Raw genomic sequence first — 27,812 nt, 5'->3', positions numbered from 1 at the left:
TTACATCCGGAGATATTGTAACCTAAAGTTGACGCTTGAGTACCACTCCTCCGCTGTTCGATCGTGTGTAACGGAGAGCACCGAATTACGTAGGGATCCAAAGGGAACGGTGATGGACCTTAGGTACGGATGAGACTGGAACAGCACATTACGTCCACATGCTAACACCTTTATATTGGTCTTTTTCTCTGACGCACATGTACATTACCATGAGGGGTGAAGTTCACGTACACACGTGTTTTCCGTTTTCAATTACTGAGTGGAATAGAGTGTGTCCCGACATGTCAGGCCAATAGATGTTCAATGTGTTGGCCATCATTTGCTGCACACAATTGCAATCTCTGGCGTAATGAATGTCGTACACGCTGTAGTACATCTGGTGTAATGTCGCCGCAGGCTGTCACAATACGTTGTTTCATATCCTCTGGGTTTGTAGGCACATTACGGTACACATTCTCATTTAACGTACACCACAGAAAGAAGTCCAGAGGTGTAAGATAAGGAGTACCACGGTCGTCGTCGTAAACATGTCCCTGCAGATGCTGCTCGCGGACCGTGGCCCGTGTTTGTTACAACACGCAACTGAACGTCGGAGGTTTCTAGCGTCAACTTTAGGTTACAATATCTCCGGATGTAATTAACATTTTACAATGCAACAAACGGCGCTGATTACGTATTTGTTTATATGTTCAGATGTGCTAACAAAACTAACGTGGTTCCATTTAAAAAACGTAGGTTTGTGTTAAAAAATATACTTCCGTGCATTTTTGTATGGTTTGTATTAAACAATTACACTAGCCCCTCTCCTCACGTTCGGTCTGTGGAATCGGTTCGTCAGTATTTGATGTGGTTTACGAAATATATCCAGCGGTAACGTTGGGTGACTCACCCTGTATAATCTATCTGAAACCTGTCAGTATCTCCAGGCTTCTTCCTTTGGGTGACTCACCCTGTATAATCTATCTGAAACCTGTCAGTATCTCTAGGCTTCTTCCATGTATACAACCTTCTTTTATGATTCTTGAACCAAGTGTTAGCTATGATTAAGTTATACTATGTGCAAAATTGTACCAGGCGGCTTCCTCTTTCATTCCTTACCCCATTCCATATTCACCTACTAAGTTTCCTTCTCTTCCTTTTCCTACTATCGAATTCCAGTCGCCCATTACTATTAAATTTTCGCCTCCCTTCACTATCTGAATAATCTGTTTTATCTCATCATACATTTCATCAATCTCTTCGTCATCTGCGGAGTTAGTCGGCTTCGTGTCTATCTTGGCCACAATAATACGTTCACTATACTGTTTGTAGTAGCTTACCCGCATTCCTATTTTTTTTATTCCTTAGTAAACCTACTCCTGCATTACTCCTATTTGATTTTGTATTTATAACCCTGTATTCACCCGACCACCAGACTTGCTCCTCCTGCCATCGAACTTCGCTAATTCCCACTATATCCAACTTTAACCTATCCATTTCCCTTTTTAAATTTTCTAACCTACCTGCCCGATTAAGGGATTTGACATTGCACGCTCCGACCCGTAGAACGCCAGGTTTCTTTCTCCTGATAACAACGTCCTCCTGAGTAGTCCCCGCCCGGAGATCCGAATGGGGGACTATTTTACCTCCGGAATATTTTACCTAAGAGGACGCCATCTTCATTTAACCATAAGTAAAGATGCATGCCCTCGGGAAAAATTACGACTGTAGTTTCCCCTTGCTTTCAGCCGTTCGCAGTACTAGCACAGCAAGGCCGTTTTGGTTAGCGTTACAAGGCCAGATCAGTCAATCATCCAGACTTGCCCCTGCAACTACTGAAAAAGCATCAGCCCCTCTTCAGGAACCATACGTTTGTCTGGCCTCTCAGCAGATACCCCTCCGTAGTGGTTGCACCTACGGTACGGCTATGTGTATCGTTGAGGCACGCAGTCCTCCCCACCAACGGTAAGGTCCATGGTTCATGGGGAGGAGGAGGGGGGGACTTCTATATAATAACTTAATTCAGAATTCAAATAATTAAATTAAATCTAGATGGGAGGGGCAAAAGAAAAAATAGAAAAGTAATTAAGTAATGCAAAGACTTTATTAATGAAGACAACAGCCAAATAACAGAGGGAGTCAGGCAGCCAACGTTTTTAACAATCAGAGTTCAAGGGATAAAGCAACAGAGTAAATGGAAAAAGTGATGCTTCGTATTCAAAGGCGTATCACAACTACATCAGGCTGTACCGAAGGAATGAAAATGTAATTGACGCATTCAAAGAAAACACGTCAGGAAGCTGATAATGTCTCAAGTAAAGTACTAAGTCCTGTCCTTTACAGATATCACTACTGGAAGCTGTATTCCCAAATGTTATTTTCAGACCACTTTAGAAGCGCCTCGAAAGGACTAGAAAGGATTATGTACTCAAAAACCATAACGCATCTATTTCAAACTAGGAAAGTAATTCTTAATTTATGTTTAAATGTGCTCTCTCAGGGAACGTACTGTTTTTCAGTACATGAATAAGGTTATATAAAATAAAAATGGGGAAACAAACAAATTTTGAACTGATTTTTACTACGCCTTATCAAAAGCATTTGACTATACAGGCCGTAGCATTCCCCTAGAGAAGCAAAAATATTATGGGTATCAGAGATCTTTCAGGTAAATATCTTCCATCATCTCTACTTAAAAGCATGCGGAGTGATGCATTAAGAGACCAAGTATATGTCTTGAACGATACAGCACCTGAAGAATGGGCAGTATTCAGTTCAGGTGAACCACAGAGATATATATTGAGTACACGCTTTTTCTTGTTGCACTGAATGATCCGTCATTATATATGCAAGAAACAGAAATGGTTATGTCCGACAATACAAGTATTATAATCGAGTCTAGAGAAAAAACTCAATATTCGTAAAGTCAATAAAAATTTTCCTTTAAACGTAATGCTCGATTGTCAGCAAACAGAATGTCACAGGAGTTACATAAATACAGCAGATGCAATTTTTTGCTGTAGATGATCTGACTGTGCCCCAGGAAATAATATGTGCGGGTAAATCAATAACTGGAGGAGAATGTTCTTAATTCTTAAGTGTTTAAATTGATAAGGAGTTGTACTGGAAGTTACATGCTACAGACTTGCATAATCTTCCAAGATATGGAAGTTATAAGTTACAGTTAAAGAATGTAACGACTTACAAAAATTTAAAACTAGAAGTAGAATTGTCTTACACTACCTATCACTCAGCCTTATTGAGACATAGAAGGGAATAAAGTATTTCGTAGCAAAAATCTTTGATCACCTGCCCAGTAATGTAAAGAAGTCTACAGCTTATAAAATTAGCGTCAGACACAAACTTAAACTTCATCTGTTTGAAAAATCCTTCTGTCTGTCTGTATGTCTCCCCCCCCCCTCTCTCTCTCTCTCTCTCTCTCTCTCTCTGTGTGTGTGTGTGTGTGTCTGTGTGTATGCATATGACAGATAAAGAGAGAGAAAGAGAAATAGAATGAAAAAAAATGTGACTATCTTAAGACAATAATGTACGTCGTCAGCATGTTCTCGTAGTTTTCAATGATAAAATGTATTACAGTTATAAATATTATAATTATAAATATATGTTACATAATGCCTTCATGGGTAGACGCCGCAGTTATGAATCAATGGGCGCTAAAAGAATTAAACAAAACTCTGATGATTAGACTTCGTTACGTTGAATTCAAGACAGGTTACACGAACTTACCTCTACTCGCCAACAGTTTAATAATTTGTATTCGCTTGTGACGCAAGTGGCATACTGGAGTTAGTTGCAGTCATCGTACATTTCCACAAGGTATACCATTAAATAAAATTATTTGCAGCTTTCCTGTATGTGATAGTACCACTACTAGCCTTGTAAGCAACATTTTATCAAATATTACGTTCCTTCCCTCATATTTCTCATGCTTGTGTAAAGACTCTCAGTTCAGTCTATTGCTGTAATACTTGCCGGAGATACTGGCTTCTCTTTGAAGCCTATATCCTCGAAAAGAGTTTCGAAGACAGTGGGGAAGTTAGACTTCAGATACTCGAATGGTTTGTCGAATTGCAGGCTGTAGTCTAAATACCATCCACCAGTACTGTCCCACCTGTATACCGTGAGCTCCATCTGCAACAATACCACAGCACAACATCAGAGAGACTTACACGGAAAACTTTCTGAGAGTATGCCACTACGAGACAATTTTCGAGAAAATTTAGTGGAATCATGTACATCACAATAATTGAAAGCCCTTCGCCAACTGAGAGCAGCAATAGCTAAATACCCAAAGAAAAAAGATCTGTTGACTTCGTACTGCTGGAGACGATGAGGAGTAGCTTTATTTCAGCAATGTGTAGAATTTTGGGAAATGGCAAACGGTTGTCCTTCCTTAAGTTAAAGTACAGGTCACTCACATCACATTTATAGAAATTGCCATGTACTTTTAAGGAAATTTCGTTACTTCTTTGATTCTTTCTTTTTTACTAGATACAAAACTTCATATCTTATTATTGGAGGGCTTCAATATCGTCCTAAAATTATAGACATTTCAATGTTTACCGTTCTACAGTCCAATATGTATTGTTTGTCAAGATTAGGGAGGATTTCATATGCTGATGAGGTTAACCTTTCAGGGAAACAGTTGCCTAAGCAGCCTGCCACTGTGTGAGCGTAATGTATTTTGCAGGATATGTTTTAAAAATTCCTTTTGAGTCCTTCAATACATGTTTCGCTAAGCCTTCTCATACAGTTCTACTTACAATTATTTATTTATGTCAGCCTTCACCATTTCACACGGAGGCATCTCAGCATCAATGTATGAGAGTTGTTTAAGATCCCAATATAGAATGTGATTTTTCATTACGAATGTTCTTATAAAAATTCTAGCTGAACATCTGGAATCGCTCAGCTACGTATTTATTACATCCTATTAGGCCATCTCTTTCTCCCTGTCACTGTCGATCTCTCCCTTCAACCTCACTGTGTCCCTATCCCATTGTCCCTCCCTTCATCCAACTGCTACTCCCGTCTCTCTCTCTCTCTCTCTATGGGCCTCTCTGCCCCCCTCCCCCCCAATCATCTGTTCATCTGCTGCTGCCCCATCTCTATGACCATTTGCTTCTCTCCCTCTATTGATACACTGCTATCCCTTCTGTCTACCTTCCTCTGTTCTCTAGCTCCTCCTACCCTCTGTCTTCTCCTCAACCAATCTAAGTCAACACGCTCCTGTCCCTCTCTCTGTTCTTTTCCTCCTCCATTTCTTTGCCCATCTCCTCCTGTTTCCTTTTGCTGTCCATCTCCCTCTCTGTCAGGCCTGCTCCTTCTCCCACAGTCTCCATCCAACTCCTGCTTCTTCCTTTCTCTGTCCACCACCGCATTACCCTCTCTCTGTCCATCTCATCTTCCCTTCCTCTGTCTATTTCCCCTCACGTTCTCACTGACCATCTCCTCCTCTCCCATATCTGTGATCATCCTCCAACTTCCCCCTCTCTTTCTGGCCACCTCTTCAACCCCCTGTTCTTTGGGTGTTATCACCACCACCACAAATGAGTATTTCTTAATTTTGTCCCCAGATTATTCCTGTCCAAATGGTAAGTTTGGCTGATTCAATTCAAGGGCTTAGCGGCTTTGCCTGCATACCTACATGACATATATTTAACATATTTAATACATACGGGGTGACCAAAAATTCAATTAACACTTGAAAATTCAATATTTCGTGTAATAACACATGTAGGGATGTAGTAGTTGATACATATGCTTCAAAGGACATGAGGTTTTATTGAAACCAAAAAAGAGCGCAACATGACCAACAGATGGCATTTCATATGATGCAAAAGAAGTTCAGTAAGTTGGCTGTCACTCATCAACAATACCTGTAGTCAAGGAACAATGTTGTGAGCAGCACTGTACAGTATATAATCAAGTACGGTGAGAAACTGCCAAGGGAGGTTGTCTTCTAGCATCCCTAACAAGGTTGGACGATCGCTGTAGAGTTGCGGCTTCAGGCAACTCCACAATCAAAAATCACACGGATTGAGGTTTGGGGAACTGGGAGACTCAGCACGACAGAAGTTGCGGCTCAGCAAGCGATCTCCATCAAACGACGTGAGCAAGAGCTCTGTCATATGTGTATCAATAAGGGATGCCCCAGACTGCATAAAATTCGTACGTGATTGTGTCTGGTCGCCCGTTACGTGGACGATCGTCTTCACATTTTGATCATTTTCTTCGCAGCGACGTTTCTCATGGGACCTTAACAGTTCGAAAACCTTCTTATGGCGATAGAATCGTAAAGCTGTAGTAGCGTATACTCCATTCTGATAGTAAAGCTTCACTAACAGTGCCTCTTCTTGTAAAGTCAACATGGCGCAATTGCTGGCACATCTGACCCAATGTCTCACTACAGCTCATTTTATACACAAATCTGTTGCGGCGTCAGTGACGTGTTACTCCCGAGCGCCATACGTTGGCCGGAATTTGCACTCGCATTCGGTTTCAATAAAACCCCATATTATTTTAGGCACATGTGACAAGTTTCACCTCTTTACCTACAATATTCCCTACGTTTCTGCACTTTCAAATTAAAGGACTTTCTGTTCACTCCTTATTTTTACACATATTTCGCATATATTTAACATATTTCATTACATATTTAACCATATATTTCACTCACATCGCTAGCGAACTTTACCCTCCAGTTTCGTTTGAATGCAGCTCAATATTTATGGCGTGACATCTTCAGAATAGTGTGTCGGACAACGATATAATTTTCGCTGAATGTGAAACGTGTTGCGAATCGAGTCAATAGTAAAGCAGTAACAAATCAATTGTCAGCATGAGGCGGCAATTTTTGACTCTTCTCAGTGTTTATGGCTTCATATCTCCTGAACTATGTGTTGTAAATATTTTGCACTTATATTTAGTGGTACATGTTAATACTGTCTGCAAAATGTGCTGGCAATAGAGTTGTTGGTCAAGAAACAATAAATTAAAAGCTCATGCCAGGTGAAGTAGTTTTACTGCATAAATAACAAAAAAGTAGTACGCGATAAACTTTTTTCCTTTCATCAGTTTTTGGTGGACGAATGAGCGAGAAAACGTCCCGAAAAGTTTTAAAAGTATGTACAATGTAAATTATGCTTCTTATACAACCCCAACCCAATCCCACAGCATTGAGAGGCAGGAGGTTCTTAAGCACACAGTGGTTCTTTATAGACTGAAATGGGTAGTTGTAAGAAGTTTGAACGAAACTGATACAGTGGTTTACAAGGAGATGTGTACGCGCACTTATACATATATACAGTTTTATAATACACTCTAAGGCAAGAAAATGGACTCACCAGGTAACACGAAGGAATTATTCGAAAGGGAGGGAAATCTGTAGTTGTGATGCACGTGTACAGGAAAACAAATCATTCCTATTTCACAAGTCCTCCTGAGGGATATAGTGCCAAATTGTGTTCAACTAACGCTTTAAATTGTCAAAATCGTGACACGGTTGGAGGGCCTTGAACGTAATGCTCCAGACATTCTCATTTGAGGAGAGATCCGACGATCTTCCTGGGCAAGGTAGGGTCTGGCAAGCACTAAGACAAGAAGTAGATACCCTCACTTTGTGCAAGTGGGCATTATCTTGTTAACATGTAACCACAGGATAACTTGTCGTGAAGAGCGACAAAACAGGGCGTATAAAGTCGTCGACGTACTGCTATGCTGTAATAGTACCACGCATGACAACCAAAGAGGTCCTGCTATGAAAACAAATGACATCCTAGACCAACACTCCTGGTTGTTGGGTCATATGGAGCGCGACAGTCAGGCTGGTACCCCACTACTGTGTGGGGCTTCTCCAGGGACGTCTTCGGCCTGGAATCTCAATGACTGGAGCATAATTGTCTTCAGTAATGGATTTCCTCTGTGAAACCTTATATGGCACAGTAGGTCAACTTGAAGAACGGATCACATGAACCCGTTAACTAGCGACGACTTGTCTGGAGACTCCCTGGACAGGGTTAGGATGCCAACCTGATTGTCGCCTATGATATGGTCCGACAATATGGAATGATGGTCTGAGGTGCCACTCCTTTCATAGTAAGACCCGTTTGGTGGTCATTCGCGACATGCTTTTAGTAAAACGGTACGTCGACGATAATCTACGCCCTGTTTTGTTGCCCATCTGGCAAGCTATACAGGGCTTATATTTCAGTAAAATAATCCCCACCCCCTCATGGCGAGAGCTTCTATTGCTACTATTCATGCTTGATAAACCCTATTTTAGCCGTCAAGGTTGCTAGATCTTTCCCCAACAAAGAACGTTTACAACATTATGAGCATGGCCCTGAAACCACCTTGGGATTTTGACGATCTACCGCGTCATTTGGACAATTTAAAGCGATATCCCTCAGGAGGACATCCAACAAACGTATCAGTGAATGGGAAGCTGAATAACTGCTTGCAGAATGGCGACAGGCGGACCAATGCATTATTGACTTGCTTCATTTGTGAAGCTCTTTCTGTTGTATAAATCAACAATTTTTTCTAAAATTGGAATCATTTGGTTATTTGTATATGTATGTGACATCGATTGACGTACTATTCGGATAATGCCTTCTTGTTTTTTTTTTTTGTCTGGCTTCTCTTTTTCCGGTTTCTCAAGAGATATGCTGCTGCTGCCTACGAACCTGGTTTGGTATTTCTGGGGTCAGTTAGGTGGTCTGTTATAGCAACGGACTGTTGTATAACTCTGGACTGAGTGAATTCAAGAATGTTTAACCTGTGTTTAGTGTTACCTCAATCTGTCTGCGACAGTAACTGAATATCCAACTACCGCAGCCCGACAAACAGTGGTAGCCTAACACTTTCTCCCAGATTGACATGAAATGAATTACTGTGAAGTGTGTCTACATGAGCCTCTTCATCATTTTGTTTAACATTTATTCTGGGCGCAAACTGCAAAAAAGAAGGAAAAAAGAAGAAGAGAAACTGAGCATCTGTGTGTGTCTATAGTGGACGAAAAGTATATTACCTTTATTGCACCCAACATCTTACTAAGAATTTCGGAGGTTATCGGAGTCCCACGTGCATATTCAATACATCTAAGTGCAGTATGTCAGAGTATACATCCTTTCCTCATCTCATCTGATGAATGAAAAGCATGAATGAGAGTGTACAAGGTAAATTTTAGTGTGTAGATCTGTGGCAGTAAAGGTAATCTGCTATGTGGCAGAATAGCCAATCCTATAAGTCACGTATCAGGTAGCAAAGAGTTTTCTGTTCGCCTTGGGCAAAGCTCTTGTACAGTTTGGCAACACACAGTAGGGCGCTCTCTGGGCACTTCCGGAAGAATGGAACGTGTCGGATACAAAAGAATTATCTTGGCAGTGTACCGGGAGACGCGAGACGAGCGACTTCGACTAAGGGTAAGTGTGTCTATTCTTACTTGATTCATTATCTTATTTTTGTAAATTTCAGCTACAGTCAAAATTACTGTCTTGCTCTCATCGCTTATCTCTCGTTTAGCGGAATACGGAATTTTTATTGCTAATTTAGGAACATTATGAGCAGTTGCATATAGCCACGCACCTAAGCCATTGTTCTGTTCTACCTCTGTTCAGACCTGTGGACTCGTGATGTATCTTCTCAGTTCAACCTGATTTAGTTCGTTGTTATTCTCACGAGAATAGTATAATTGGACAGATTTCTGAACATTAGCTAGTTTAGATTTCAGTTCGTTATCTAGCTTCTACGTGTCTTTGTCGTCTCAGCACGTGTTAAGCACGGTCTGAGAGCCTAAAGTACACACATCGTGACTCACAGTAACACAACTTTTTCAATTTGCTTAGCTAATGTGAATTTTAGCACTCACATTATCCAGAGTTTCTGTATGTGACAACCACGTGTTCTCGGATTGTGAGAGTCGTTAAACGTCACTGTTATTGATTCTCCAGGTAAAACTTTTAAATTAGTTTCAGAACATCTTCTATGGTGCAACTATGCATACTGGTGTTTTTCTTTACTCTTATGTCTGTCCTGAATTTGTATTACATATGTATATGTGCGTGAACGTCGCCATTGAAAAATTCCTCTGCCGAACCCATGCTCAATAATTAATGACAAATTGTGGTGGGGTCTCAAAGATGCAGTTGTAAATGTGACTTTGTAGCTCAGCCAAGAGTGTTGTGAGGAACCGCAACCATCACTCATTTATTAGTTGCTTAGGTTATTATGTCGTTCAGCTCTCCTTGAATAAACGTGGTATTTTTACAAGAACGCATTCTTAAGTATTCCCATGCAAACGTCCATTTTACGTCCTGCTGCTATTCATTGTGCAACAGACAATTACAGCGAAGTTATTTGTTTAATATTTATTCAACTATCTTAGTTGTGCAAATCAATCACCGACAGATATCCTACAACTGTTGCACTGACGCTCTGGCGCTGTCGACAATTTATGCAGCTGCGTCATTAATGAATGTATCGAGATTCAAGTAAGGGACCCCACCAACTTGTCGTGATTGCGGCTTCATACTTATTAGTGGCTGATAGACCGATCTCTGATTAACAAGAGGAATGATATAAGCTGCTATCATGACCAGGAATCTGCAGCCCACATCTCCACCGCAAACTGAGCATGAATGCAGCCAGTCGTATGGCTGGCAAGAGCAGGCACGCACTGCAAGCCCGCCATGCATACGACTGAGAGTCACTCAAAGAAAATAAAATAGAGTATAGGTAATAAACATCAATATTCCTGATGACTACTTCCCAAATTTAAGAAGATCAAATAAGAAAATGGGTCGAGATTTAGTAAAGAAATTTTCAGGAAAACCCATCGAATATGTCTGGATGAATGATGTTCGAGTTTTAATCGATAAATTAACATTAATTAGTGGAAAAGACTTAGCTGGAAATAAAAATTATCACAATGAAGATGTTGGAATAACACAGATGTTAACAAATGAATTTAGTCACTTTTTATTAATAATCCCAAAGGAATTTCATGTTTGATAGTTTTTTGAATAATCTTGACAACCGATTTAGGAAAAGTGAAAAACTTCAAAGAAGTTTAGTAGATTGGGCTTTAGATAATTTAACAATGCCAGAGATGAATCAACAAGGATATAAATACTGTTGATGTTCCATTAAGCTTTAAGAAAGACTTACACATGGGAATTCAGGAATATGAAGCTTGTAAAAAACGTGATATTGCCTATAGAGATAATAAGGTCATAGAAAAAAGACACAAAGCAGATAAAGAACTACAATTACATGTGAAGAAAGAATACATGTAAGTGATGCTTCATGAGGAGAAAAACAATCTGCAATTGCAGTTAGAGGAATAATGTATGGTAAACGAAAATTAGTTAAGGGATTATGTGTGGATGATGATAGATAGGAATTCAGAATTTATTAATCCTTATAATTTTTAATGTGCATAAATGAATACTTTTCAGTTGATTATACTTTGCTTCCAAGTGACAAAACTAAACCAAAATAATTTTAAATAAAATAAAATAATGGACAGTTACTTAGTAATGAACAATTTTTACTGCTGCACAAAAAAAGACAAAGCAACAGCTAATGCATTAAAGACTAGTAGAAATTTAATTTTTACATTATGAATTCCTGTTGTGAAAAAGATTATCAAATATCTAACAAAAAATGAAAAAGGAAAAGGAATAGGACAACATGAAGATGGATTTATTCCATTACTATCAGCTGGATTTCCATATCCAGAAACCATTAGTTCACTTGCTGGTGGTTTTACAACTATCGCAAATGCAGTAATAAACAAGAAAAAGCTGATAAAGAATTGGGAGAACGGAAAAGACATAATGCAGGAACAGGGGAAAAAGGAAAAGGAGTACAAAATTCTAAAAAACAATTGAAAAGTATAATAAACCATTATCAAATTATCACATAGATTAATTTGCTAAACAATTGAAAATTAAATATTTTCATAGCGTTTTTATGATTGATGAACTACACAATGAACCAAAAAATTTAGGATTTAGCATAGTTAATTTAGGTACATCTGATCACTTTGGTACCCACTGGATTTATTATCATAAGAATATAGATATAAGATTTGTTTTTGATTCATTTACTGGTAATATCCCATAGCAATTAAACAATTATTTGCGAAAAGGACCTCTACTACAATACTGAGAGAATAGGAAACTTCAATGAAGTAATTTGTGGTCGTTTGTGTTTATTTGTTTTGAAACTCTTATGCATGAATTATAAGTTTAATGATATTTTGAATTTAATAACTGGGCATATTTGGAAATAAAACACAGTCTAAAGGTCACACAATTAATAGTGAGATTAATGTAGAAAACATAAGAAATCAATTAGAAGCAAAAATTGATCCAAAAACAGAACCTTTAATTAAACAATTTCATAAAGAATTACATAAAATATTTAAAGCAACTAAATGGTATATTGTGTTTAGAGGCAGAAGAATAGTAGATATAAAATATCTGATGCTCTTACTAAACAATACTTAGAAAAATAATATCTAACAAAACCTGAATATGCAAATATTCTAACACAATCTGATAAATATATGTAACAAAACCTGAATATTGAAGTATTCTAACACAATTTGATAATTAAATCACTAAAACACATATTAATGTAAGAGTCACACAGATCCATCATAATAATTAATGAAAAAAAGATCAAATGTGATTTCTGTGGTCTAAAGAATCTGCTTATATCCTGTAGATAAAAATTCAGAAAGAGTAAAAAATATAAAAAAGTTGGAATAGATCTCGACTGCAAAATTGAAAATATTGAGTTTCCTGTATTGATTGAGAATATTCCAAAAATTTGAAACAATATTAATGTATCTATAGATGTCTATTCGTTTGATGAAAAATATCAAGTGTTCCCATTAAAAATTATGAAAGTTAAGAAAGAGAAACATTTGAATCTCCTTTACTTCAAGGAAGAAGTTTACTCACACTATCGTTGCATAAAAAAATTATCTAGGCTTGTTTCAGGTCTAATTAATAAACATTAAGAAGTAAAATTTATTTGTGATTTCTATTTCTTATGTTTCACTAGTAAAGAAGAATTAAATAACCACATATCAAGCTTTTTAGTTAACAAACCATTAACATTAGAAAAGCCAGAGAAAGATTCCTATAAAAGTTATAAAAATTATCAATATATATAGAAAGTTTAATTTATTATTTATGTTGATTATGAATGTTAACTCTTGAAGATGGAAAAGTGTCAACTGAATCCAGAAAATTCATATACAATGAAATGTCAAAAATTGGATCAAGCGGATTATTTTATTATATTAAATATATAAATGGAGATTGTAAAGGTCCTGTTGCTTATAGAAGGCCAAATTGTAATAAGAAATATATGAAATATTGCAGAAATTGTAAGTATTATTTTGAAGTTAAAGAAATGAGATCATTAAGTCCTGAAGAACAATCAAGATATGCAAGATCGAAAACATGTACATTGTGTCACTGTCATTATACACCAAAAAAATAAAAAAGGTTCATCATCATGATCATATGACTGGAAAATATATAATCCATTATGTAATAAATGTAATTTACATTTCAAATATCCAAGATTTGTACCAATTAATATGCACAATTAACCAGGATATGATTTGAATCTGCTTGTGAAAGAAATTAGTTATGATGAAAAAGGAATAGATTGAATATAAAACAACAAATACAGATAAATTAATTTTGCTAACATGAGAGAATATTTGAAAATGAGATTTATTGACACATTTAAATTTATGGCTTCTTCTCCTGACAGACTTTCATCAAATCTGAAGAGAGCTGAAATGATAACCATTAAAAAATTTTTCCTGGAGAGTTATTTGAATTAGTACCCAGAAAAAGTGTATATCCATAGGAGTACATGGATTCTTGGAAAAAAGTTGAATGGGCACAGTTACCAGCAATGGTAGAATTTTACGGTAAACTGAATGACTTGGAAATAACTGATGAAAATTATAAACAAGTAATACTAATTTGAGAAAAACCTAATATTAAAAAAACCTCGATTCAAATATTAAAATTATCTCCAGCTTTTGGTCTCATGGTATCATTCTTGCTTTCTGATCACAGGGTCCCGGTTTCGATTCCTGGTGGGATCACAAATTTTCACGTGTCCCTAGGTGAGTAGGTGTTAGGAGCTTGCCTAGTACGGCAGTGTTGGTCTCCCGCATCGTTGCCCTATGCTCTGTCAAGAAGCATGCGACTACATTTCCAATCCATATCTTACGACTGATGTATTCTTAATGTCTGATGTACTTGAAAACTTTTCAAGAACTTGTTAAAAGTATATGATTTGGATCCATCTTGTTATTTTACGAACCGAGGATTATCTTGGGATGCAATGTTGAAATCGACTAAAGAGCCAATTGATTTATTATATTATTGTAATATGATTTTAATGGTTAAAAAAGGAATAAGAGGTACATTATCACAGCATTGTAGAAGGTACATCAATGCAAACAATAAGTATATGAAAGATTTTCATAGTAAAAAGATAACATATTATCTACACAATTTAGATGGAAATAATTTACATTACTATGCAATAAGGCAATATTTACTATACAGTGGATTTGAATGGGAAGAAGCAAATAATTTTGACCATACAAAAGTGAGTGAAATATCTGATACTCCAAAATTTGGATATATTTATAAAGTAGACTTAATATATACAAAAAAATTAGATCAGATACATAGAGATTTACATTGCCTCCTAAAAACCAAATTGTGGTGGGATACAGTCCTAAGACTGCTTCAGCTCTCACTGGAACTAAAGAAAAGAAGTTGTTGATTACTCTGCCTCTAGGAATGAAATTAAAAAAGTACATTCAGTTTTAAAATTTAAACAACTGGATAGGTTGAACGATTATATAGATTTAAATTGAGAAATAAGAACTAAAGCCAAAAATGATTTTGAAAAATATTTCTACAAACGTGTGAATAATTCAGTCTTTGTCAAGACAATGGAAAATATAAGAAACAGAGTGAATATGAAATTGGTATCAGATGGAGAAAAATTTGATTAACTAATAGCAAGGCCAATCATCAAAGCAAGTACTATATTTAATGAAAATCTTTCTGCTAGCCATATGAATTAAGACAAAAACCACATTCAATAAAACCATCAATGTTAGGGTGAGTATACTTGATTTATCAAAAGAACTGATGCATGATTTTTCCCCATAGAATAATGAATCTAAAGTAAGTAGAAAGCATTGAGCATTGAGTTGTGTTGTCGAGATATGGAGTTATATCTATAATATACAAACTCAAGATTTTTATGAAGATATGAAATCGATGTGTGATAAATTTATTACCAGTGATTAACCTGAAAATAATATTTATGGTATTCCAATAGTTAGGAATAAAGTTGAAGGAAAAATGAAAGATAAATGCATTGGAAAAATAATGGAAGAAGTTTGTGGTTTGAGAGCAAAAATGTATGCTTATATAGTCAGTGGCAAAACAGAAAAAATCTAAAGTTGTTTGGAAACAGGTTAGAAGATTATAACAATGGTTTGTTTTACAATAGAGAACTATAAAGGAAAAGTAATATGATTGAAAGGAGAAACAGGAACTATACACAGTTGAATAAACAAGACATCGTTGTGCCTTCATTATGGTAAAAGATATGTGTTGGAAAATAAAGTAGACACATAGCATATCGATATTATAGCTTACAAAGGAATCTAATAAAACTTTTGCTATATAAATGGAGACTCTAGTCATGAAGCTCAACGAAGTAAGTTTCTTGAAAGAGATCAAAACAACTAATGGAGTTAGAGATCATGGAGAAAAAACTTCTATCGAGCTTAATAATGAGTTTAAGATAATTTTGACACACACATATTCTAAATTAATGTCTGACTGGTATTTTCAGTTAATTGAAAACAAACAGATGAAAATGAAATATAAAGGAATGAAGGAACTTAAAAACAGAAATAATGAATTTCGTGATCTGGAGTTCACTCTGGGCAAATTATTTTAAATTTTTTTCGTATTAAATTTTATAATCTTCAACTAGACAATTCCAAACAGCTAAAGCAGTATGGTGACATTCTAGAGAAAAATAATATTAACTAATTTAATAAAGATAAATTTCAAAAACATGGATATTGTTTGATTAGTAAATAATTTAAAAAATATTACCCTAAAATCACAGTGACTGTGGTAGAACTCTAATTTAGCATTCCCTCAAAAAATTTTACAATCGCCAGTTGATAAAAATCTTATGGCTGCTTGAGAAGGAAGAAATTAGGGAAATCATAGGTAAAGAATAGACTTCTTACATTGCCCATAATTCATTTTTTTAAACATTCATCTTTTATAAAAAATATTAAACTTGCTTTCTTACATTCACCTGTTGTATGAACAAAACTAATTATTTAAAAATTGGTGAACTTCATTAAAAAAATATTCATATTTAATAATTTTTTCAGTAATATAATACATAATAGAGTTTTTATGAAATGATGTGAGTGAGACCTGTAAATTAAATTATGGTAGCTGGAAAGTATAGGTTCTAGGTAATTTCTAGTGAGCTAGTTCAGGAGTTATGAGTAAACTAGTGAGCTAGAACTGAGCTAGAGCCTACGCTTCCTAACTACTAGAGCTCAGCTGGGCTGTACATTTGCCACACCACCACTCCACACTGTCTTAGCGTGAGGAGGGGGAAACCGCGAACACACTGCATTTAAAAGGCGATTAAATCATACAGCAAACGACTTCATTTTATATCTCACATTTCTCAGTATCGTACGTCACAAACAAAAAAGATTTTCAATGCCACTTAATTATTTTTGGCGGAAGACTTTTAGCATATCGATAAATGCAGATAATTTCTCAGAGTTTCACATTGTGGTTTCTATATAATCGTGAGTTATTTACTTTGATAATTGGAAAGAGATCTTTCACACATATGTTGGTCATAATACTGTAGTAGTAACACATTTGCACGTTCAATATGAGGATGCAGACACCCTACCTGAGGAAAACAATGTACACATTCTGAATAGTTTTTACATTAAAAGAATTGCCTTCAAGACAGGAATTACATTGCGTATCAATTAGTTACTTCTGGATATGACCAGGTACCCTTTCAACTGAAATAGCTCGAAATCAGGTGTGGGATGGCAAATTCCTCAAAACCTTTAGAAAACTGTCCTTCCAATTCTTTTAAGGCCACGAAGAATTATTCAAACCTCACACAATTTATAACGTCGCTGAACTTAGAGATGTGTACTATGTCGTTTTTGTGAGGATTCTTTCCCTCTACAATGCACTGCAATGCGATTTTCTTTTTAAATACATCCACATGAAATCAAGTACAGGTTATTTTTCACGTTGCAATGTCATACTGTGGACATTGTGCAGTCACGTCCACTTAAAATGCAAGGTCGGCAATCCTTTCCGGAAGTTATAGTTTTCGTTCGTAACACTCATTTTTCCTTCATATATTCCATAAAAACGGTTTTGAACCGAAAAATGTTCCAGCTATGCCCTGTGACTTGAGCAACGTACTTTTTAGTACTGTATAAAGTCTCCATACTCTTTGTTCAGTTCCGTCGAAAACTCTTGCAACCGACAGTGCAATAACGAGTGCGATTTCAAAAAAATTACTATTCATACCACCTGCCTACAAATTTATCACAGAGTGCTCCTTGATGTGCACAAACATGAAACCTGTCTGTCGATCCTTGTAATTCCTTGTTCTTTCATTGTCAACTAACTCTTTCAGTATTTTCTACGTGTCGTTGTAATGTTTCGCAAAAAATTTTGGAGAAATCGCCGATTATGGGACTGCATAATAGATACTAAGAATTCTCATCACTCTCATCTGTAATTTCCATTCAGTTTTTAATGCTTATGACAATAGATCGTTTGACTGTCTCTTTTAGTGCAAGCGATCCCACCACCTGTGAATGTCCCTCATGCAACGAACAAACAGCTTTGAGTAAACGGGCCAGCCGCGGTGGTCTAGCGGTTCTAGGCGTTCAGTCCGGAACCGCGTGACTGCTACGGTCGCAGGTTCGAATCCTGCCTCGAGCATGCATGTGTGTGATGTTCTTAGGTTAGTTAGGTTTAAGTAGTTCTAAGTTCTAGGGGACTGATGACCACAGATGTTAAGTCCCATAGTGCTCAGAGCCATTTGAACCATTTGAGTAAACGGTGATGACTCCATGAATTTGCCGAACTGAAGATAGTTATGCTGACCAAAAATGGCACATCTTGATGGTAAAAGAAATGTAGTTTAGTAGTGGGTAGTTCCGAGAAGGACCGAACAAAGCCGAGGCACGCCGATTTTTGGCTCACAAGAAGCACGCACTTCTAGGCCACGTGCAGTTTGGCATGCTGTGGCTATCCATGGTGTACATAGTATTACCTGTATCAGCCACTGTTCATTGTGAAAATGGCTCTGAGCACTATGGTCATCAGTCCCCTAGAACTTAGAAATACTTAAACCTAACTAACCTAAGGACATCACACATCACGAGGCAGATAAAATCCCTGACCGCGCCGGGAATCGAACCTGGGAACCCGGGCACGGGAAGCGAGAAGGCTACCGCACGACCACGAGCTGCGGACTGCTCATTGTGAACTGGACTGGACTTGTTTCAGAGGCGTTGGAACGAAAATTATATATAAATTTAAAACATAATTGTAAAATGTAATATGAAATGCTTAAGTCCTTCACAGATTTGGAAGCAGCTGTAGGATCAGTGGACCGAGAGTTCTAAAGAGATGAGGTATGTTATGGCCATCAGCTTTCACAGCTTGCAGCCAGTTGCCTTTTTAATCCCACTAGTGGAGCCATAAAAGTGCTCAGTTAGCAGGGCAGGAGTTTACACTCTGGCACTGTGGCTTCCTCATTGGTTACATGATGTACCCATCCAGTATTCAGCTTCCTTCTGTAGCACCACATTCAGAATATCCTACTCTTTTCTTATCTGAACTGTTAATTGTACCTGTTTCACATTCACACAAGGCAACATTCCAGACAAACACCTATTAAAAAGACTTTATAACTCTTAAATTGATATTAGACGTTAACAAATTTCTCATTTTCAGAAACGTTTTTCTTGTCATCACCAGTTTACATTTTATATCATATCTACTTAGTTCGTCACCCCAAACAGCAAAACTTAACTACTATTTTCAGTGTCTTATTTCCTAATCTAATTCCTCCATTGTTATTTGATATAATTTATCTACATTCCATTATCTTTTTTTTTTCCTTTTGTTAATATTCATCTTATATCCTCCTTTCAAATGGTTCAAATGGCTCTGAGCACTATGGGACTTAACATCTGTGGTCATCAGTCCACTAGAACTTAGTACTAATTAAACCAAACTAACCTAAAGACATCACACACATGCATGCCCAAGGCAGGATTCGAACCTGCGACCGTAGCAGTCGTGCGGTTCCGGACTGAAGCGCCTGGAACCGCTTGGACACAACGGCCGGCTCCTCCTTTCAATACACTGTCCATTGCGTTCAACTGCTCTTAAAAGTCCTTTGCTGTCTGTCACAGAATTACAATATCATTGTCAAATCTCAAAGTTTTTGTATGTTCTCCCTGAACTTTAATTACTTCTCTACATTTTTCTTTGGTTTCTTTTACTGTTTGCTCAATGTACAGATTGAATAACAGTGAGGATAGGCTACAACACTATCTCACTAACTTCTCCTTCCCTTTCACGCCCCTTGACGCTTACAACTGCCGTCTGATTTCTGTACAAGTTGCCTATATCCTTCCGCTTCCTGTCTTTCACCCGTGCAACGTTCAAAGTTTCAAAGAGGGTAACCCAATCACTTAGTCTCCAATAAACCTTTCTCAGTACAGGTCAGTTGCTCTCTTCAAGTGGCTTCTACATTCTCTGTGAAAAATTTTGGTATCTGGTTTTTCTTGTATTGTGAATGAAATTTATTTTTTTGGTTATAGCCAGTACTCGACACACATACACGATATGGACAGAATGAAAGCTACATTTCATCTGTGCTTCTGGGTGCTATACTGAAATAGGTTGATTTCTCGCTATACGACAAGAACCATTTACGTAATCGGGTGTACAATCGATATATTCCGCATATGACAGTAACCCATCTCATAAGCAAAAGAGGCAATTCCTATGTTTGAAAAATTAGTACTGAAATAAGTCTATGGTTTATGAAACGTGAAACGCCAATGAGCAGTCTCTTTTAGATCTGCAATGCTATCAGCAGAAAATACCACAGGTCCATTTTAAAAAGAGGAGGTAATGCCCATGCCTTTTTAATTAAGGTAGCTATGAAAAAGAAATGTGTCGAGTATAGTATACTGTCTCGCAGTTAATACAGGTGTAAACAGTATTACCGTACATTACACGATTCGGAAAATATTTCAGGTGAACGGATTAGCTGACTCACTCTTTGTACCAAAAAAGACGTGTACTCCAGAGCTCGGTTCCCCAGTATGTAGAATCCCGGATCGTCTCACAAGCCAGGCATCGCTGGCAAGGAGCGCGGGCGTCACCTCCCACATACCTGGTTTGTTCCAGAGCTGACGAATACAACGCGGAGAACGCATGAACGAGGCGAGCTGCCGCTGAACCCTCAGCTCGAAGTCGTCCGCAAAAATGTCGTAGTGCAAAGTGATGGCTCCTGTGTATGTGGGTTCATTGGTTTCTTCGTCCACGGTCTGTGAAATGTTAACCAAAATGCCTGGGTATTCCCCATCGTCGCAGGCGCTAAGCTCTAACATGTCCGCAGTGTACGGACCCTGCCAAGCAGAAAAAAACACACACATTACAAGAGCGCTTCACTGGAGCACCAAGGAAACATCTCAAAACAATAGCAGTGCTACTGAGATTGAATAGGAAAATTGAAAAGTTTTCCACAAACTGGCTATACGAAAATTCAGCAATTAAAATTCATAAATGAAATTCTTACATAGGGTAAAAATCGATTATTTTTAGAACCTATATCCCAACTTGAATAACCATAGGATTATTTGAGAGTTTATCAGTTAGTGCATGCCTGCACTCCATAACTGCAGAAAGACTGCTTCGATTCATGAGCAAAAGAAATATGCAAAGCTGAATTTACGGATAAGGTCAGTAATGTTCATGACAGACCAATGCAAATCCTTGCAATCTCAGCAGTCATTTCATCAGTCAAATATTCAACAAACTACGGTACCGAACGACGTATTCAAATTGTGCTCGGCAGAAATTGTTGCTATTAAAATTCCGAGAGCCCAGAATGAATCTATCATTATAAGGAATGAGGTATTGCCCATGAAATGCAGGGTACTGAGTTTGAGTTCCTGGTCCGGCACATAGTTTTCACCTCCCAGGATGTTTGAAAGCAGCACTCACTAGGGCCACAGATTAACATTGTGTGTTCAAACAACCGCAGAGCTGTGAGACACCCCGTTCCCCACGATACCGTTTCCTTCAGGAGTGCCACACGATGTCCGTGTGTAGTTTGTAAACTAAGTGAGAAGTAGACCTACTAGGAGAAGTGAAGCCATGAGGGAAAATTATGGGTCCCGAAAGCATATGTTTTGGGAAAAGACTCCAAATGCATCACACAGTTTTGATATGTCAAGAAGTTCTCTCACCATAATGATCGTGACGGTAAAACTATATAAATTTGGTTTCATGTACAGAGTTACCGATAATAGTTAGTATCGATCCGCTCTATTAGTTTCTGGAACATCTGAACTCATTCCAGTCAAATACTAGTATTAAGCTGATCCTGGCACTGGAAAAGTACGGCCAGTTGCCTTTGCTGGATGTACCGGGTGATCAAAAAGTCAGTACAAATTTGAAAACTGAATAAATCACAGAATAATGTAGATAGAGAGGTACAAATTGACACACATGCTTGGAATGACATGGGCTTTTATTAGAACCAAAAAAATACAAAATTTCAAAAAATGTCCGACGGATGGCGCTTCATCTGACCAGAATAGCAATAATTAGCATATCAAAGTAAGACAAAGCAAAGATGATGTTCTTTACAGAAAATGCTCAATATGCCCACCATCATTCCTCAAAAATAGGTGCAGTCGACGAATAATGTCCAGAGTTATGGCGAGGCATTGGCGTTGAATGTTGTCTTTCAGCATCCCTAGAGATGTCGGTTGATCACGATACACTTGCGACTTCAGGTAACCCCAAAGCCAATAATCGCACGGACTGAGGTCTGGGGACCTAGGAGGCCAAGCATGGCGAAAGTGGCGGCTGAGCACACGATCATCACCAAGCGACGTGCGGAAGACATCTTTCACGCGTCTAGCAATATGGGGTGGCGCGTCATCCTGCATAAACATCGTACGTTCCAGCAGGTCTTTATCAGCCAGGCTGGGGATGATGCGATTCTGTAACATCGGCGTAACTCTCACTCGTCATGGTAGCAGTTACAAAACCAGAATCACGCATTTCCTCGAAGAAAAAAGGCCAGATAACGGTAGATGTGGTAAATCCAAGCCATACCGTAACTTTCTCGTCGTGCCATGGAGTTTCCACGACAGTTGTAGGATTTTCGGTAGCCCAAATTCTGCAGTTGTGGGCGTTAACAGACCCTCTGAGCGTGAAATGAGCTTCGTCGGTCCACAACACGTTACTCAACCAATCGTTATCTTCCGCCATCTTTTGAAACGCCCACACCGCAAATGCCCTCCGCTTCACTAAATCGCCAGGCAACAGTTCATGATGCCGATGGATTTTGTACGGATAGCATCGGAGGGTACGCCTCAGTGCCAACCAAACAGTAGTGTATGGAATGTCGGTTTGACGTGCGACTGCACAAGCGCTGACTTCCCCGTGCGTAGACGAACCCGCTACATTCTCCATTTCTTCCTGAACTGTCTTAGCAGCATTACGACTTAGGCTCGGTCGGCCACTAGGGGGTCTGTCTTCTAAAGAACCCGTGGCTTCGAACTTCTAAATCTTTCTCGCCACAGCTGCATTTGTCAACGGATCTTTACCCGTTCGAATCCCCTTCCTATGGCGATAGGATCGGTACGCTGAACCAGCACAATCCCCATTCTGATAATACAGCTTCACTAAAAGCGCCTTTTCAGGTAACGTCAACATGCTACGAGTGCTGGCGCATCTGATTCTCTCTCTCATTACAGCTCGTTTTATACACGATTGTCATGCGCAGTCACTGACGTTTTTCTGTCCAGCGCCATCTGTCGGGAATTTTGTGAACTTTGCTTTTTCTTGTTTTAATAAAACCCCATGTCCTTCCAAGCATGTGTGTCAATATTTACCTCTCTGTCTACATTATTCCGTGGTTTATTAAGTTTTCAAATTTATACTGACTTTTTGATCACCCGGTAGTTAGCAAACGAATGGCCAGGTGCCGTTGCTGAATGTAGTTATCAAAAGGAAAGCAGACGGCTTCTTTGACCCCAGTGCGTTCCTCAAACCTACAAACATGGATTTATACCCGCCAGGCAGCAATTGTCACCACCCAGTGCAGAATAACAGAGTTCTGAAGTCATTGGTCGACATAGGACACACCTTGTCAGATCCAGATAGCCTGGCGACAAAAACTGTGCATCTATGATCACTGCTCTGCAAGAATGGATGCACTGCCAAACAGATTCGGAAGAACGTTCAACCAGTCACCCTGCCACACTATCCAGAAGAAGAGTGAGTTGAAGAAAAGACTGTGGAGTATCTGCCCTATGCGTGATACCTTTCTGCCACAATCAGCAACATCTTGAGGAAGCACGATATTAAGTATGTGTTAAGTCCACCTACCAAAACAAGAGGGGTACTGGGAAATGTGAAGCAACCTCGGACTACGAAAACCGGGAATTTATCACGTATCTTGCCAATGTGGCATGCTGTACATTTGCCAACAGTGGACATCAGAGGCACACCCTACTAAGACAGGCAACTAAATCAGCCATTACATTGTGAGCAAGGTCTGGAACTTACCTACGAATTCTGATGAAACGAGGGATCTGGCACAAGCCTTCGATAATGGGACAGTATTATAAGAGCGTCTGCAGAGATACAGGTGACGAGTAACTTGATGAATTGCGACACAGGGTACCCAGTCAGCAACACATGGAATCTGCAACTGCAAATGCTGAAAACGCAATGGAGCAGCAGTAGAGCTATATAAAAGAAGAACAGAATGTATGGACGTCTGAAACGAACCCCAGATGCAACATCAGGTGCACCGCACCGAACATGGAACGTAGCAGAGCGCTTCTAGCGGGAGCAAACTGCAGAGAGAACAGCTGGAACCCCAGCGGAACCTGGAACTGCAACGGACCGAAGGCGGGACTCAGTCGCATAGACGGGTGCATTGGACCGAAGACGAAACAACAGAGCTCAGCCTGGCACAGCGGCCTCAAAAAGGACGGCCTGAGGATGTTTCTAACGGGAGAGAACCGCAGAGAGAACGGGTGGTACCGCAGCCGTTTCCCAGTCCCCTGACCATCGGGTTAGCCGAGGTCTGCGCCGACGCGTAAAATGTAGTGGCGAAATCGCGGATGCGTCACTTCAGCGTCGGGAGTCTCGCAACTTCGTAAAGCAGCCTCGTGCTGAAATGTCGTGGCCGGTAGAGAGCCAGAGAGCTTGGTTATGCACTGTTTGCAGCCTCTTCGTGTGCTTTACTTCCACAGCGGACCGAAAACGCATCGCCAGCCCACAGAGAGGTGTTCCGGACCGAAGAGGGAACGCGCAACGACGCTGCTGGCGGGAGCGGACCGCAGACGGGACGACTGGACGCGAGCTATGAAGGGGGAAGAGCGTAAGTGTAAATACTGGACCCGTAACCGAGGAGATCGTTAATTTTACGCCTTAATAAACCCGTAATGAGCTTCATACTTAAAAGCGTACCCCAAGGCACATCGGACGACTCAGTGCTCAATCAACTGCTTCCATGGGGCCTTAAAGTAAACAAAGCTTAGCGCATAGACGACAGAGAAATAAACGACTCAGCCACATAGCAAAACAACCAAGGGACCCCGCTTCCCACTAAACCAGCGCAATGTGGTAGGTGCCTTTCATTTGCAAACACAACAAATACGTGCAGGAAACTAAGTGTCGAAGATGCTGTGGACAGTATGTCCTCTTCTGCAGCAACCAAAAAGAAGAAAAAAGATGCGTCAATTGCAATGATCCCCATTCCGCACTCTTCTACAAATATCTCTAAAGACCCAAGGAGGCCACAGCGGTCGAGGCACTCCCCCATCGAGATGATATAGGAGCTAGTGCGTATTCCAGATACAGGAGGTCGCCACAGTACTGTCCCACCTACTTCGAGATCTATGAGAGGCTGTCAAAGCTCTCTGGGATACGCTACAAGGCAAATACTTTGAAATGACTCCGTATGTGCATTAACACGAAATAAAACACACATACGATAAGGTATCAACTGCACCCTGAAACGCGAATGCACACAAACACAAACATGCACACACACACACACACACACACACACACACGCACACACACACAGCCACACACACCACAATGACACAACCCACAACATACAGAAAGTAAACAACCCCGTGAACCCCTGTAACCCCCTTTTCCCGTAAATACGATCGCGGTGGCTGATGCACAAAGTCTAAACTTCGTCTTTGTCAATACGCACGGAGTGAGGACTAAAGGTACAATGCTGATACATGCACTACGTCAGGGTGACGTTCATTTTGCAGGAAACGTGGATAACGGCCAGGAACAAATTCAACTTCCGAAAACACAACACTTCTCAGAAATATAGATAAGACGGCAGCTGTGGAGTGGCCACATGATTCAATAGCCACAAAAGAAATCCCTCTACTGGCAGTGCTTCAGAACATGGAAGGCGTCGTACTACAAACAAGAGACAGGAGCAGGTGCGTCCTTAACATAGTTTGTATTCAAAATCCCCAGGGAGGCCCCTATCAACACAGTGCTTATGTTACCTAACTAAATTCAATAGAAACCTAATATTAGATGACTTAAACGCAAGACGACAAGTGCTAGCTGACAGAGCAGAAATCGGCAACGGACACCGACTCTTCGAACTGATGACAACAGAACCAATCAGCAGATTCCCAGTAAATCACCGGACCTTCGTCTGCCTTCATGGATGTTAGGCACTAGACCACATATAGCAGAGCCCAAATATCAGCGACGAAATGACGGAACTTGGAATTGGCCATTCCATCTCAAGTGACCACCTTCCCATCCTTTTAGCGACTGTTGCCACACAATTCCCAGACAAGCTGTCTACAAGACGGACTGTACAAACATACGCTGATAGAGACTAGAACAGATACAAACATATCATCTGAAGCCAACGTTTCCTATAGTCATTACAGACGACGATGACCTTCAACAGGCTACAGAAGACTCGAGGCGGCCATATATCATTGTCTTAAAAACCTGGAGACAAGCCACTCCCCAGGACACTCACAACCTAATACGACAGAAAAAAAAATACAAACAAATCATATTAATCGATAATGCAGACTTTAAAGGCCGGAGGAGCAGCCTAAACGCAGGTATAAAACAATCGTTCCCGTCCACCGACAAAGACAGTGGCACGACACATGTAGACAGTTAAAATACAGAACAGGGTTGCAGGTTCTGAAAGCGCTTCAAAACGCTGACAGGCCAAAGACAATAGGCAAAAACTACATTACTGATAAATGGCGAACCAACAACAGACGAAACGGAACCGGTGAAAGCCTTCAAGCAGGTATTACACCAGGCCTACCTTTTTCCACGAAATAACAAAGTGGACGAAAACTTCAAACTACAAGTGGAAAACGAACTAGCGCAGAGAGTGACCACACCCTCTAGACGGAACTAAGCCCCTGCACAAAATGACACAAAACGAATACATTTACAGAAAGCACCCAACACATCTCAAAACACTCATCGTCTCCCTTATCTTCTATTACTGCCTGACAAATGAGACCATACCGACCAGCCAGAAGACAAGAAAGACAATCATGATAACAAACTTCGACAAACCAAGGACTGACCAGATGTCTCTGCTCAACGTATAGCAAAGACATATTAACGAATAGTAACCGAGTGCCAAATGACGCACACAGAAGTCAAAGACCTCCTCCCGCTGACACAATCGTGCTTTCCGCACAATCACTCTATCAATGACCCGCTGATTAATGTAACCGACGGAATCATAAACGACTTCAATAAGGTCTTTTAGACACAGAACGTGCCTTTGACAACCTCCGTCAGAACGTACAAGACCAATGGAACTCCTGAATAGAATTGTTCGTCATATATGAGCATACATCTCAAACAGGATATGCAAGCTAAATGTCTCCAGCGCAACATCCCGAGAACGCACACTATAGGCAGGAGTGCCCTCATGTCCCCGCTACTGAACGCGATGTATACTGCCGACATGTCCACTGTAACAACTCGCGCACAAACAGTAGAACCTTAAGCTGACAAAACGGCGTATAGAGCTACACAACGGAAAACCCGACCTACTTGTAACGACCTGAAGACCAAGTGGCAAGATGGAGGATTCGGCCGTATCCATCCAACACCCAAACAATCCTGTTCAGACACCGACACCTGACCAAAACAGGCAGTGGAACAATGATGACATACAGATGACTCTCTGGGGCAGACCACTAATACTTAACGACACTGTTAGGTTCCTTGGCGTGTTCGTGGGCATACACCTGAATTGAAAAACCACCCTAACTTACCTACTCGACAAACCTAATAGGACTGGTTCAAGGCCGACTATACGCATGTCATGACCAAATAACTACACATACGGAA

Source organism: Schistocerca cancellata, chromosome 1, assembly GCF_023864275.1.
Source record: "Schistocerca cancellata isolate TAMUIC-IGC-003103 chromosome 1, iqSchCanc2.1, whole genome shotgun sequence".
NCBI classification, from domain to species: domain Eukaryota; kingdom Metazoa; phylum Arthropoda; class Insecta; order Orthoptera; family Acrididae; genus Schistocerca; species Schistocerca cancellata.
Note: the sequence above shows the minus strand (reverse complement) of the source record.